This window comes from Alligator mississippiensis, chromosome 2 (assembly GCF_030867095.1).
Source record: "Alligator mississippiensis isolate rAllMis1 chromosome 2, rAllMis1, whole genome shotgun sequence".
Classification (NCBI taxonomy): Eukaryota; Metazoa; Chordata; order Crocodylia; family Alligatoridae; genus Alligator; species Alligator mississippiensis.
The window spans coordinates 118,275,449-118,291,022 of NC_081825.1; the positions used below are offsets into that span (position 1 = coordinate 118,275,449).

Consider the following 15,574-nt stretch of genomic DNA (forward strand, 5'->3'; position numbering starts at 1 on the left):
ATTCTCTACTATTCCTTCTATCCAGGAACAGCACACACACTAACTGCAGGTGCTTCCCTAGCCTGACAAAGGGTTTTTTAACTTGAAAGCTTGCTAAGATATATTTCAGTAACTATTCAGTTAGTCTGCTAAAACTTACCAGATTAGATTGTCCCAAAGGAAAGGACCTTGTCCGCGAGTGCCATATCCTTAGACCAACACCCTTAGCACCTGATTGGAAGGACGCAGGGCCCTGGGTGCATCTAAGCCCCAGGGCTGGGATTGGCAGGAAGAGAACTCTGGCAGCTGCTGGAGAAGAAGCTCCTGCAGGAAAGGAAAGGAAAGAAAAGCTCTGTCACAGTTTGGCTGCCTGAGATGCTGCTGGTGCTACTATGCTGCTTACTAAGTTACTACCTTTTGTCACTTAAAGTGGTGGACTGGGAGGAGCCTGTAGGGGAGGAGGAGACCTCATTGGGGCACACAACCATGTCATGTAGAGGCCCCAGCACCAGTGAGGGTGTGCCTTACCACACACACAGTCACACATGTCACAAGTTTTGCTTGTCAGCAGCCTGAGGTGCAGTTTACCAGAAACCCCTTAACCTATCTCCTTGAAACTTGGCAGGCTTTGTGTCCCCAGCAGGGGCTAGCATGCCTGCAGTTTTTACCCCGCTGTACCTTAACACACACACATACACACACACACACACAGTGTCACCTATGTCACTAGTATTGCTTGTCAGCGTCCTGAGGTGCAGTTTCCCAGAAAACCCTGCAACTATGTCCTTGAAATTTGGCAGGATTCAGGCCCTCAGAAGGGGCTACCATCCCTGCTGTTTCATCCAAAACTGGCAAAAAATTACAATATTATAGGCAGTTTTGTGTTTCCCCATTATAGCCCATGGGCAAAACAGTTTAGACAAAATGAAACAGAACAGTGCTTTCGAAACAAAACAAAACTCAAAATGAAACACTGTCCTGTCAAAATGGTGAAATGGAAATGGAGAAGAAGCTCCTTCGGGAGAAGAAAGAAAACCTCTGTGACAGTTTGGCTGCCTGAGATGCTGCTGGTGCTACTGTGCTAGTGCTCACTAAGTTATTTTATTACCTGTTGTCATTTAAAGTGGTGGACCAGGCTGAGGTTATAGGGGAGGAGGATACCTCATTGGGACACACTACCATGTCATCTAGAGGCCCCAGCACCAGTGAAGGTGCACCTTAACACACACACAGTGTCACACGTCATGTTTTGCTTGTCAGCAACTTGAGCTGCAGTTTCCCAGAAACCCCTGCACCTATCTCCTTTAAACTTGACAGATATCATGCCCTCAGAAGGAGCTATCATCCCTGAAAATGTCTCTGAATCAGCCATAAAATGACAAAGTTATAGGTATTTCAGTGATTCCCCATTATAGTTTATGGCCGAATCTCCAAATCGGCGCCGAATCTTCCAAAGTTGATTTGGCTAAATTGCTCTGGGACAGTGATCCAAATCACTAAATCAAATCACTGTCCTCTGAATCGGCCGAATCTGAATTGAATACTTCCTTATTCACACAGGCCTACTCCCACGTGTGGGAACCAGCCTGGAAGCATTCCCTTCCTCTTAAAGGCTGAGTGAGAGCACACAAAGGAGACTACCTTGAGGGGTTGGTCCCTCTTGAAGAGACTTATGTATGAAACTATGAAACTATATGTGAATTGGGCTGGGAGCAGCCCAGATGGGTTTGCCTTCCTTCTGAGGACTTTGTTTCAAACTGTGGGGCAGCATCCAAGAGGAGTTCGCATACCCTTGAGGGTCTGGGATTTGGCTATACATAGACCTGGCCAAAAGAGACCTTACTGGGGTGCAAGAGTGGGAGTTAAGACCCAGAGGGGTAAGCTGGACATTGATCTTCTTTTTCTTTATTTTGGGGTTTGGTTCTTTTTTTGGAAGTTTGGACTGCTTATTTCTTTTGCCTTTGGTGGGACTGAATTAGAAAGTCCCTGAGTTGGAAGGCCAAATTTAACCCAGCCTGCCTGAGTGGCCTTAGGGCTGTCAGTGGAGTAGAGTGTAAATAATGAAAGCCATCACTGGTGTCAGCCCATAACCATGGGAGAAACAAGGAAAAGGAAAAACCTTGCATCCTCCCTCCTACCAGTTCTAGAATACCAACCAATAACAAGGAGGTGGTTAGGGTGTGGTGTAGGGGAGGTAGAGCCCCACAAAGAGACAGGGGTCTCAGAACTAGAGTGTTACTCAAAGGGGAACTGGCTCTCAACCAAAGTAAAATCAGGTCATGGTAGGCAAAAGGGAAACCTACCAGAACACCTGAGTGACACTTTCTAGGTCCTCACCTTCTCAATGTTTGGTAGAAGGATGCCTGTTTGGAAAGGACCTAGGCCATATAACACCTACCAGCCACACTGATTCACACAATATTATAGTAATGTGGATACAGTTAACCTAGAAAAATAACAGTAAAAACCACAGTTCATCACACTAGGCTAATATACATGCTTCTTGGCAGTGCTTTCAGCTTATTTTGAAGTCCTCTAAAGAACACAGGATCCTCCTTTTTCTCCTGCCCTCCTACACATTGGTTGTCTTCTAGAACAGAGTCTTCCTCTGTCCTCTATACCTAGTTGCCTTCTGCACATGCGCAAACATTCACTTGCCTGCTCTTGCTCTCTCTCTAAAATGGCTAATGAGCAGGAATCCTGGTTTTCTCTGAAAAAAAAAAAAAACTCCAATTTTTGGTTTAAAAAAAACTAACCCAAATTTCACTTTTGGGGATTTTTTTTTTTTTTTATCAGAGAAAATGAGGATCCCTGCTAATGAGATGTATTTTGTTTTATAACCTCTGTTCTCCTTTTCCAAGTGACCTGTGACCAGTTTCATCAGGTGATCAAAGTCTTCTACTAAGTTACCCTTTGCTATATTATATTGTCAATGGATTTCATACTTGAAAAACTAATTTGCACTGGGTAAATTGGATATTTACTTTGTCCATGGAGGCTCCTATACAACTAGAAGATAACCCTGCTTTAATGACCCTCCTTTATTAGACCTATGTCATATCATTTGAAATTTCAATCCAATACAGAAGTTAAAAGACAACAGAAGGCAGATAAACCTGATATTCAAGATAAAGATTGTAGTCTGAGACAGAAATGGAATATCCAATATCACATAGAATTCAAAAGATGAACATAGACAGATTCCTTAAATCTTTGCATGATTATTAAAGTTCAACAAATAACTTTTTAGGACAGATTCTCAGATTTTCCTGAGAAACATAATGACATTACTATTTTTGTTGCCTCAGTCATTTTCTATTAACAGACTCTCTGTCTTTCCATTGACATGAAACCTAGCTAGGTCCTTGTATTCTTGTGGATGTTTGACAATTCAAAGCATTCCCCATGACCAGACCATTTTGTGGTTCTGAACAAGAATTTTATTAGACACTTGGACTATTTTACTTTTTAGGAGAGTCAGCATAGTTTAAGAGCTCAAGTCTCTTCCCCCACTTCTGGTATTGGACAGTACATCATGTACATAATGAGTAAGGGTTCAGCACATTCTCTCATTATAATGCAGCAAGCAAATTATTTTATCCAACATTAACTATTTCTTTTTCTTCCCCTCTAACTCCTGAACAGTGTTTCCGAAGCTGTGATAGCAGATTTGCCCATGCTATTGATAATAGATAGATTTGGGCTTTGTACATTATATACTATACAATATAGTATGTATGTATTAAGAGTGTGTGTGGGTAGGTATTTATATACATAACATCTTTTTTTTAGTTTGCATTTTAATTTTTTTTCATTATTAATTGAGGGCATTTCAAATATCTCCAATAATCTAGACTCTAGTAGATCAAGGGGATGGTGGCACTTATGATAGTGGTTACTGGTGGACCAGGGAATTTGGGGGTGTGGCTAGGAGGGGGCCAGGCCTGCCATGGAATCAGGCTACTGCTGGACATAGCTCTTGGTGGTAGACAAGCAAACAGGGGCTATGTTGCCACAAAGGCTCCATTTGCTCTGAAGCTGATTAACAAACAGCTACTTGTCCCACCACTTCTGCTGCCACCACTGGTCTTACTGCCTCTGCTAACGATCCCACCACCACTGCCTCCTCTGCCAGTCCTGCCCCTTCTGCTGCCACTGTCTCTGGCTCAGTGAATCCAGTACGTAAGAAACCTTGTGGTACAGATCCAGCATGGGGTGAGTTTGACCCTCCCCTGTCTGACTGGTCAAATGATAGTACTAAAAAGGATGAAAGAAAGATAAATAGAATTATTTTAACTAGATTGAGGCCCAAATGGGCAGCTGTATGTACAGATGACAAAATCTGTCAGCATAATCACTGGAATATAATAAGAGTTGTCAGCATAATCTGTGGGAAATCCTTATAGGTTCATCACTTAAACCTGATATCTTCCTTTAAGTTAAACTGCTGGAGAATGCAAACTATGCTTATAAAGTGGCAGCCAACATCTTGAAAAAATGTCCCCTAACATTTATATGAAAGAACAGGAGTGGGCTGTTTATTTTCATGCCATTACTTTCTCTCATTCATAGACACTGCTAGTACAATAGCTACTGGTTTTCTAAGATTTAACAGTGGAATGTTATGGTTACTGCAAAATTTGCCATAGCTGTCAAAGACCCAAAAGATAAGGAAGGAACAACTCAATTCTGTGCCTATGGACTGGGTGATGCATACAGCTACCAGAAAATTTAAAACCAGAAGATTCTATGAAAGGTCCAATTTTCATTATATGTTTTTTTTTTCTCTTAGGTGACAAGGTTTCCCTACATATGGAGATATTTATATAATAGCTTATATTTTACAAGTGATCGATTGTGAAGATGTGATATGTGCTTTTATTCCTATCCGTGACTGAACGTGCTTTACTATAAACCTACAACTAAATTCTTTCTATTTTGTGTTGTTAGTAATATTTGGTTAGCCAGCTTGAAGAGCTGCCAAATAATATAGATAAATTTGTTAGAACTCTTGGCCTTTCCTTAATAAAGGATCTTACATGGGGAAGTGAAGACTTCTGAAATGTTGGTCAGCAGAGAAGAAAAGAGAAAAGTTTGGGGAAAAGGTGTTACAGTGCTTCTGAAAGATTTCTATGCTCAGGCTCCAGCCGAGGGAAGGAAGGATGGAAGGAGGGAAGAAATCCTAGAGCTAAGGAGTGATGCTAAGAATGACTTTCTATGCACCAATATCTGATGGTGCAATTAAACACAAAAGAAGCTGGGTGGGCGTGAGGGTCAAATTATAGGTGAAATATTTTAAGTGATTTAGTACAATGGATAGTGTGCTGAGAACCTATTAGGAAAGTGTTTGTTGTCACCCAATATATATGTAATAGAATTATATATAAGGAGAATTGCAGAGTAATTGCAAAAGCTACTGATATGATTTTAGAACCTATACTTTTGCACAAAGATTTTTTATGTTTTCTTTCTACATAATTATTTTGGTCTGAAGAGCAGGTGAACGAATGAATATGCATGTTGTTTGCAATCCAGAGATGAGAGTGTATGATGAGAAAGCTGAAATGTAGTCACCTGTGCTGCAAAAAGTCCTAAAGCAAATATATTGTTGCCTTTTTGACAAATTACTATTGCCTCCCTGTCTCACCACTACCTTTCTCTCCAGATGTTCAGCTCTCCTTATGCCATTTCCATAGAAACAGATCAAGACAGATGTGTACTTTTTACGTACAACAGCATTATCCACCAAGAGTGGTCACAATGGCATCAGAGAGGCTGGGGTGTAGAGTAAAATTGTGTTGGTGTAAGATTTCTCCATTTAGCTGTTAGTACATAGAAATCTATTTTAAAAGATGTATTTGCTGTTTCTGTTCTAGTCTAGTCAGTCAACCTTAGATCAACACATATGCTCACTGTATAAAGAACTACCTCATAGATGAAAAATCCTCCTTCATAACAAAATTATATACGTGTTTCCTACTCCCTCCATTATGTTTCAATATTTTGGAAGAAAATTGCTAAAATATGTTATGCAGAAAAAATACATATATGAGCATACTTTATATATATATTTACATACTAAAATACTTAGGATTTATATAGTGTTTTCCATGACAATATTATATAGTGTAAAGCAAACATTAATCAATTAATCCTCCAAATACCTTACAAGGTGAGTATTTATTTTCTATTATATATGAATTATACAGTCAGGGAATCTGAGGCATGGTATCTGTTTCCATTCACAGCAGCAGTCAGTAAGAGAACCAAGAGCAACACTCTAACTATACAAGATGCAGGATAATGGAGAATGGGACCCCAAACTCATATTCCCTCTAGGCACTGTTTCTTTCCTATTGTATAAAAGCAAGCAGAGAAGATGAAATCCTAGATTACAAAAGTCAGTAAACTTATTTTCTCTCTTTGCCACTGTGGGCCTGATTTATCTCTCACTGACCTTAATGGCTCAGGACAGATATCCAAAAAACTGGAGCCTGAATTGATTCAACCTTTGCAGGTGAGTCTAACCTGCCTAGGATGAACCAGTTTGTAACAGGACAAACATTCTCTCTGGACAGGGGCAATGCAGGCATATGCCTGCAGTTGCTAAGGCCAGGCTCTGGGGGGCACTAGAGCAGACCCTCAGCTGCAGGGAAGCTGTCCTGGGGGGGGCGGGGGGAACGCAGTCTGGGCTGAACTGGCCAGAGAGAAGTTTAATCCCTCCCTCTCTCCGACCAGCAGGGACCCAAGCCAAGTCTTCTGGGCGTTCCCCGCTTGCTGCTGCAGCAGCGGGGCACCATGGCCCCTGAGGCAGAGGGGGGCAAGGAGGAGAGTTAGTTTCCTCTCTACCCCCACTGGCAGCTGGGTCTGACCACCATTGCCACTGCACTGCCTGCCCCAGAATAGGACCCCTGCTATCCCCTCTGCCTGACAATGGAGGGAGGAGGAATAACCCCTGTCCCTGCCCCTGCATCCCAAAGGACCCTGCTGGCCAGCATCTGGCTGTGCCTCCACCACACCACTACAGCAAGAGGGGGGCAGGGCCCTTGTTGGGTGCAGCAGCCTATGTCATAATGTGGAGGAACATAAGCCCCTTCCCAGTGGGGGTACTGTGCTGCGGGGTCAGCAGACCTGCGCTGGGCTGCACATGGTAGCACCAGGGCCTGGAGTGGGCCAGCCCAAACCCCTTGCAGCACTGCCATGCTCTGCAGCAGCTCTGCTGGCCCCCACTGAGAAGCGGTCCATACTTCCAGGGCCAGCCCACAATTTTTTGGGACCCCCTGCAAGAAGTAGTTTTGGAGGCCCCTGTCATGAAGAAGCTGCTGGTGGTGGTATTGGGGGAAGGTGTGGTCAGCAGCTGAAGAAGCCAGTGGCAGTGGCATTGGCAGCAGGGGGTGGGGGGTGGCGAGTGGCTGAAGCCAGCGGCAGTGGCCACAGTGGGGAGGGGCGAGTGGTTGGACACAAGGGGCCCCTTAGCTGTGGGGCCGCCTGTGGCTGCAGGTTTCATAAGATAGGATAGGCCGGCCCTACAAACTCCAGGAAGCAGCCCGTCCCAGTCACTCACTGCTCACCATTCCAGCTGCCAGGTGAGGGCAGGGCTTGGCCCCCGCTGCTCAGTCTGTGCTGGGGGCAAGCCCCTCCTGGCAAGAGGGGACTTATTCAGCTGCTGGTCCTGAGGCCAGGCTTAGTGGCAGCTGTGGCTGGGCCAGACAGACCCCATTCGGGGTCAGTGGCTGCTGGGAGGCGGCTTGTCCCAAGCGCAGAGAGGCCACTGCCACCACAGCAGGGTCTGCCCGGCCCAGCCACCACCACCATTCTATGCTTGGGGCCAACCCCCTGCTGGCAGGATGGGGCTTATTCACACACTGGCCCCTAGCACAGAGCGGCAGCGGCCAGGCCAGGCAGACCCCACTGTGGTGCCAGTGGCTGAATAAGCCCCCTCTTGCTAGGAAGGGGCTTGCTCCAAGCACAGAAAGGCCACTAGTACCTCAGTAGGGTCTTCCTGACCTGGCTGCAGCCACTGCTTGGCCTGTGCTTAGGGCCAGTGGAAAAATAATCTCCCTCCTGGCCCCTCCTGCTGCAGCTAGAGGAAGGGGGCATGGCCAGGCAGGGCCCCTCAGGGGGCAGGCAGGGAGGGTGGGCAAACCTGGCTGCCAGTGGGAATAGAGAGGAGACTAAATCTCCTCCTTGCTCCCCTCTGTCTCAGGGGCCATCGTACCCTACTGCTGCAGCAGTGAGGGGGGAGCACCTGGCAGACGCAGCTCAGGTCCCTGCCAATGGGACAGAGAGGGGGGAATTAAACTTCTCCCTGGCCAGACCCCCGCCCTGCCTTTCCCTGGTCTGGTTGAGGAGCAGAGGAGGGGGCCAGCCTGGCTAGGCTGAAGCAAAGAGCCCAGCCCAGAGAGCATGCCAGGATGCTGGGGGTCTCTGATTTAACTTAAGCAAGGAAGGGGTCTGGGACAGACATTGCTTAAATCGATTTGAGCCAAATCTGTTAAGTCTGATACCACATTCAACCAGGTTTATCTCGAATTGGTTTCAGCCATTTAAAAACTGGTTTATGTACACTGAATGTCTGTCCTGTTACAGGTTTAAACCAGTTTCTGATCACTTAAACTGGTTTATGTGTAATATCTGTCCCTAACCAATGGGAATTTTGCAAGTGATTTTAACTAGGGCTGGTTGGGACCCCAAGCACAATGAATTTTCCTGCTTCACTCTTTAAACACTACACGTTCTAAATCTACACATACAACTTCTCCAAGGAAAAGTATTAACAGTATATGAACCTAGAGGTTTTATATGAATTTGATCAAAATGTCCTGAGCCTGTGGAGGATTAAAATGAGATTAAATACAATAAAGCTTTCTTACAAAAAACAGTCATAGATTTAAAGCTAGGCTGAGTTACTGTATTCAGTACAAGACACTGTCAAAACCATCCATAGGGGAAGAAAATTAATTTGGTTTGTTAGTTTGACCCATGATACAGATAGAAGCCACTCCTGAAATGTAAGTGATTTCTCTTTAATTTCCACATATGTGAAGGCACTCAAACGTGGTGTTTTAATTTAGGCCCATTATTCAATTCATTTTGCATCAATATAAAACAGAAAACCTAAATTATGCACAATAAACATTGGGACCAGGTGGAGGTCCGTCCCGTCCCCCCCGCTTTATTGGTTCAGCTGTACTTTTCATCTCTGCTTATAGTAAGTTTTTAGTATTCCTTTTGAAGGTGTTTTTGGGACCCTCACGATGTATGAATTGTCTTCATCATCCCAGAGAGTTGGAGTTTCAAAGTCACCCATACATTACAGTGCCATCTGGCTACTACTCAAAACTTGACTGAATCCCACCCTGTATTTTATATCTACTCTAATTTATTTATCAAATTGCTACAGCAGCAAAATTGTACAAGATACAAAAAAGTAGAAAAAGCAATATAGCCAAATGTTTTGGAAATGAGTTTGAAAGATGACAAATGGTGGCGTTTTATAAATTGAAGCTAATTTAGAAAGAAAAAAATGAGAGAAATCCATTTTCAGGAACATTACTCTATCTTGCTTTCACTAAGTGACTTTCAAACTTCAGTCCAAACAATGCAGACATTGTTTTATGTTCAGCTGACAGCAGAAAAATCTGGGATGTGCAATAACATATGGAGCTGTCTGACTATAGATCACCTAGTCAGCTGAATACACAGGCAGACAAACCCTTCCAAAAAACAGCCTCTAAGGGCCTAATTCTGTGGGGTGCTGAGAGCCCTCATCTCCTCCTGAATACAACAGGGATGAAAGCAGACAGCATGTTGCAGGAGATGATCAATGCCCTAGAGGATTGGGTCCTTAAGGTAGTGCCTACTCAGATTTCAAACTCCAGTGCTTTTTTGCAGATGTGCAATCCAAATGAAAACTCCTATTGTACAGGAGAATTGTCATATTGGAACAGAACATTCCTGTAATGGCCAACACTTAATCCTTTAGAGGAAGGTGAAATCTTCCTCCAGAAATACGCCCAGCTATTTATATGGATGATCGGGTTTTAATACTGAACTTGAAAGGAAACGTATAAAATGCTAGCCAAGAGTGATAGTATATTTGTGTTATTGTTTCCTTAACAAAATTACAAAATATTCTATTTATGCATTACAGCTACATTCACAGTGAGCTAGTGATCAGAAAATGAGCATTTTGGTCAAACACAAGTATAATTTGTTCCAAACAAATTATAGAAAAAGGAACAACCCTTTAAGATTTACATGTATTATGGTCTAATGAGACTAATGAGCTGAGGTTATAAAAAAGACAGCATACAAAATGTTGTCCTTTGGCTCACAAAGCATTCTACCTCAGATCCACACATGTAACATTAATATTATGTCCTTTCTCTATAGAAAAGGATATACAAGTTTCAGACAGCCAGCTTTGTGTTTGTTAGTCCATGTAGTGTCTCAGCCCTTTGTTTGGGTTTGACCAAATGGTCAGGTTCTGGTCATAATAGTTATGTAGAAAAATTGTTAGGGTGTTTGCTTCATTTGTTAGTTTAGAATTTGGGTATCAAACATCTCTTAGATATTAAGGAAGACTTACAGTTGAAAGGCTTCATAAATAGTCAATTGTTCAAGGAAATATTATTTGATAGCAGGCCAAGGATCCACTTTACAAATTCCCAAGTCAATATGTTTAAGTGAAAATAGGTAGCAAAGTAAGCTATATAAAGTAAGGAAAATGACATACGAGACCAAATCAGAATGATACTTTCAACAAAAAATCCAATATACATACAACTATTCCAGATGTTCCCTTCTTCAAATGAAACAAAGCATACAGTGATTGTTACCAGATTTATGATGGAAGGTGAAAATGGCTGGAAAAAATTCCAGAGGTACTGAATATATGTGATACCCGAAATCTTCAAGGTTAGGCTGATTGCCCAAGAGAACAGAGACTCCAAAGCGCTCATCATCCATCAGATATTTGTAAAACTATAAAAGATACTCAAGAAAGGGTAAAACAATAAAGAACATTCATGAACAAAATGGAAATGGATGGCCAGTAATCAAGCATATGGAAGAATTACTGCACTTAGTTCATGGATTTACTTTTACCTCCAAAAACGTAAGAGCAATATGGCAAGGAACACTTAACTACATATTATCTTGGATAGCCAAGATTTTGTATTTGATTACAAGACTCAGTAAGATTGCATTTTTCACCTCTGTAGTAATAAGTTAACAGTCTGGTGGTTAGGGTACTTTAGTGGGAAGTGGAAGATGTAGGTTCAAATACCCTTCTGGGTTAGCGGGAGCCTGGCACATGGTATAGGTCTTATCTTTAACACATGACCTAAACCCTGGGCTTTTTCTCCATGTTGCACGCTGCAAGGAGTTATGTGCTTTCCCAAGGGAAAGTAGTTTCTAAAATCTGCTTTAATCACTCAAAATACCACCTATGGTCACGTCCACATGATCCATGGATGTCTGTTTCCCTGGGGACAAGAAACAGCAATATACTTTGTGATGCTGCTACTGGTCCCCGGGGAACGCCTGTTCTACATGCCCTCTGGAGAGCAGCAGATTATCCCAGGTTGGGTAGGGGAAGCTAGGGCCAACACTGTACTGGCCCCAGTAGCCTTACTGGGGTCCTGAGGGCCTCCTGGGGCTGCTCGAAGCCTGACCAGCAGCCAGAGTGTGGCTCTGGCAGGCCAGACTCTAGCTTGGGTGGTATGCGCTGCTCCCATGTATGCCACTCTGAGGGGTTTTTGTGCAGGTTTTTTTGACCCCAGGATCTCCCAGGATCCAAAAAAAAACAGCAACCCATGCTGCTACCTTGCAGTGTGGAGAACAGCTGAATGTGCAGCATGTGGTGCCACAAACATGTCTTCAGTGCCACATACTGCACATCCACGCTCGTAGGAATGCAGCCTATGTGGCTAGGTTAACCATGTCTAAACGTGGAGTTGAGTTGGTGCCCCATTTCTATCTATGTTAATTATCACATATCCCTAAAGAGTCCAGAGATTGCAGCATGAAGACCCAATAACCCTGAAAGACCCAAGTCACCAGCTCTGGGACAAAGTGCCTGATTGATCCAACCCAGAGCTTTAGACCCTGAGGTCCCATGGTCCCTAGGTTAACCCACCAGGTAGTAAAGCAGAAATAATTAACACTTATATAGAACTTTACTGTTTCAAGATTTCTCTAATTAATCCTGTAGTGCCCTTGAAAAAGCAGAGTAGACTGTTCCCCCCATTTATAGATGGGGAAAGACACAGACAAGTTAAATGACGCATGAAGCACCACAAACTAAGTCAGTAGCAGAGCCAAGATAACCATGCAATACTGACTCCTAGTCATAAGATACACTAACCTCTCATGATATCTGTTCTTTCATTGACTCAGGAATAGATAAAATACTTTCATTTCTATCTGCAAGGCTGTTTTATTAGACAATAATAAAAAGGTGTAGAATTAAAAATATGTTACATGTTCTGACTGTACTATGAAATTAAAATGTATATAATTCTGCTTCTAACTGTAATGTAATAATAATGATCTGCTTCTTTATTTTATCTTGTACAAGGTACCTGTTTTCTTGGAGTGACAAGTGAGAAGAGAAGGGATTTTCTCTCTCTAGTCACCATGGAGACCTTTTCAGAAAGATTAGATTTTAAACCAGAACTGAGTAGCAGTCATTTGTTATATATTCCGTTTTTCTCACAAAGCTAAGAGCCCAATCAAGTTCCAAAGGAAGTTAATGGAAAGATTCTGATTGACTTCAATAGGAGATGAAGTCTGCATGCTGTTGTTTGAACGTTCTTCCAAATTTTTGAAAGAACAGTAAGAGGAAGCTCCTCACTTTTACTGTACATGATTTTCATAGTAAGAGTGAAACCTTGAATATAATTCATCCTAGTTGGTGACGATCCAATTTTTTATGCATTCTTCACTGTATTTGAGATTTCTGAGAAGTTACAAAATTGGACACAATTTGATTTCACTTATACATACTAACCAGCTCAATTTTTTGACCTTATAGAGTTATTCCTGATTTTCACCAGTGTAGACAGAATCACTCCCAGAATCTTGCTGACTTTTTCTATAAAAACTATACACAGATCATTATATATTCCATCTCTCATCAACATGGTATCTGAACATTTAAGTGAGATGAGAATCAAGGCCTTCATTTTCTAATGTTAAATTTTATGATCTGTAGTCATTTATTGCTAAACATAAAATGCCGCTAGTACCTCAAATATTCTTTGAATTAGAACTACTGGAAAACTAATCTCTTACCAAGATATACTTTACTAGCTGGGCTTGCTTGAAAATCCAGTAAATGGAAAATTATTCCCAGGGCTGAAACAGAAGGAAAAGAGATACTCTGGAAAAATGAGAAAAATGTGGGTGGATATTTGTCTAGTTAATTCTTACATAGTTTATTTCACTTTGTCAGTGAAATTAATAAGCTTTCTTTAAAATATTGGCATACGTAATTTCACTAAACCAGGAATTTAACTGAAACCTACAAACTAAAGCATCAAACGCTGACATTGATGCATTGTGTAAAATGAATTAACAGTTGAGAGAGGGTTTCCAATAGTCACATTTCAAAACTTGCTACTGCATTGTTTCATGTTAAGGATACTTAATGCATGTAACCCCTTTTTCTCCCTGCAGAAGTCATTCTTTCTTCCCATTTCTTGCAGGGTTTTTATGTCCCAAAGTAGATTTCTATTTACTTGCTGAAAAGTAATTCAGTAGTGCTCCACTGCTACAGAAGATCAAGAAGAAAACTGTAGCTCAAAGTGAAGAGAAATCTAGTTTTTTTTTTCCCCCAAGAATGTCTGTTAGGTCATTTACCTATTTAAGGTCTGAAGGGAACATTATGATAATTTAGCCTGATCTCCTGGATGATCCCATACAAGTTCAGTCTATAGTTCCTGCATCTAGCTGATAAATGAGTGAACTACACTGAAGGCAAAATGTTCAGAAGAACCCAAGTGATTTAGGAGCATGGGGCCAGATGGAGTCCCCACCACTAGGTGTCCAAAATTGCAATCTAAAAAGCCCCCACTCAGTAACTTCTTAGCACCAGAGGTTCCTTAAATTTATTTGGCAGCCTGGACTCAGGTGCTTCCCTTACAGGGAATGGTAGAAATTGGGAAATATACCTGGAAATCGGAAAATACCTATTGCCCAACTCTTTCCGATTCACTTCTTGGCTTGCAGGGTTTTTTATTATGCTTTTAAGGCCTACCACTTTCAGTGCACTAAATAGGAATGCTTACCTCAGAAGTTTGGTTTCTATGAACTGCTTTACAAAAAATATTAGTATCCCCTCACTAAATAATGCTGATTAGCCAATCAACACAGGGTTCAAAAAGTTGTTTTTGTAAGTCAGCAGACAACTTTTTTATATAATATGAATAAAACATAACCTTATTCCATTGATTTACATTATAATCAAGTTGACAGACTTTTTAAAATTGGGGCTCTTAACCAAATAATACTATTTTTTATCCATAGAATACTGACCTCTTAAATGCACATCTCTGGACTTTCATAAATTTCATAGATCCTGAATAAGATTTCACAGACTTGTTCAAAAACATTCTTCCCTGTCTTGGTTTCCTATGGACCAAATAACTTCATATCTTAGCTTCCTTCATCCCCCTATCATCCTATCTTCTTTTACCCTTCGATAACTAAATCAAAGCTGAACTCCACCACCACTCCCTTGAGCATTATGTAATGCTCCTCTCTACTCAAGTCCATCCACCCCTCCTTTTCATTGCTGTTTTATTTTATGTTTAACTTCAGACATATTTAGTATACTTATAAATGCACATTCATAAATGCTATGAATTCTATTAATAATATTAATGGTTAATTGTTCTTGGTAATGCTAGAGTTCAACAGCTCAAACAATCACTTATAACCATAACTAAGAACAACTTCTACTAATGTTGTTATAACCATATATCATGTATGTCCGTTAATGTTCTTATAGCATGCATTAAGCATTTATTCACTCTTTTTAAAAGTTCCATTAATGTAAAACAGTACCTGCATGCCAAACCTCAATTTAAAGTTTTGCAACTCATGCATATAACAAAGGGTTTATATGACCCAATGGATGAGTGCACATTTAAGAGCCAGGGCACCTGGGTTTCTGTATCAACTTGGCCCTGTTCACCAGTAATGAGAGAGCCTGGACTCCCACTGTACTCAGCACAGGTGAGACCACAGGTGGAGTACTGCGTCCAGTTCTGGGCACCGCACTTGAATAAGGACTTGGAAAAGCTTGAGAGGGTCCAGAAAAAAGCCACCCATATGATCAGGGACTTGCAGGGCAAGCCATATGAGGAAAGGCTAAGGGACCTGAGCCTCTTTAGCCTAAAGAAGGGAAGGTTGAGAGGGGACCTAATAGCAGCTTACTGCTATATCAGAATAGTGCATCAGGAGCTCGGTTCACTAGGGCACCCCCAGGGAAGACCAGGACCAACGGATACAAACTCCTAGAAGGCCACTTCAGGTTTAGTACCAGGAAAAAACTCCTTCACAGTCAGGGTGTCCAGACTGTAGAATA

The 15,574-nt window shown here is 41.9% G+C and overlaps 1 long non-coding RNA gene across 3 annotated transcripts in view; it reads right to left on the minus strand.

Annotated features, from left to right (window-relative positions):
- Window positions 1–15,574, minus strand: part of LOC109284821 (uncharacterized) — a 105,102-nt gene that overhangs the window by 13,619 nt on the left and 75,909 nt on the right. For all 3 annotated transcript variants that reach the window (XR_009459845.1, XR_009459844.1, XR_002092403.2), the window contains one exon: window positions 140–303. This is a non-coding gene — a long non-coding RNA (uncharacterized LOC109284821). The remainder of the gene's footprint in view (window positions 1–139; window positions 304–15,574) is intronic.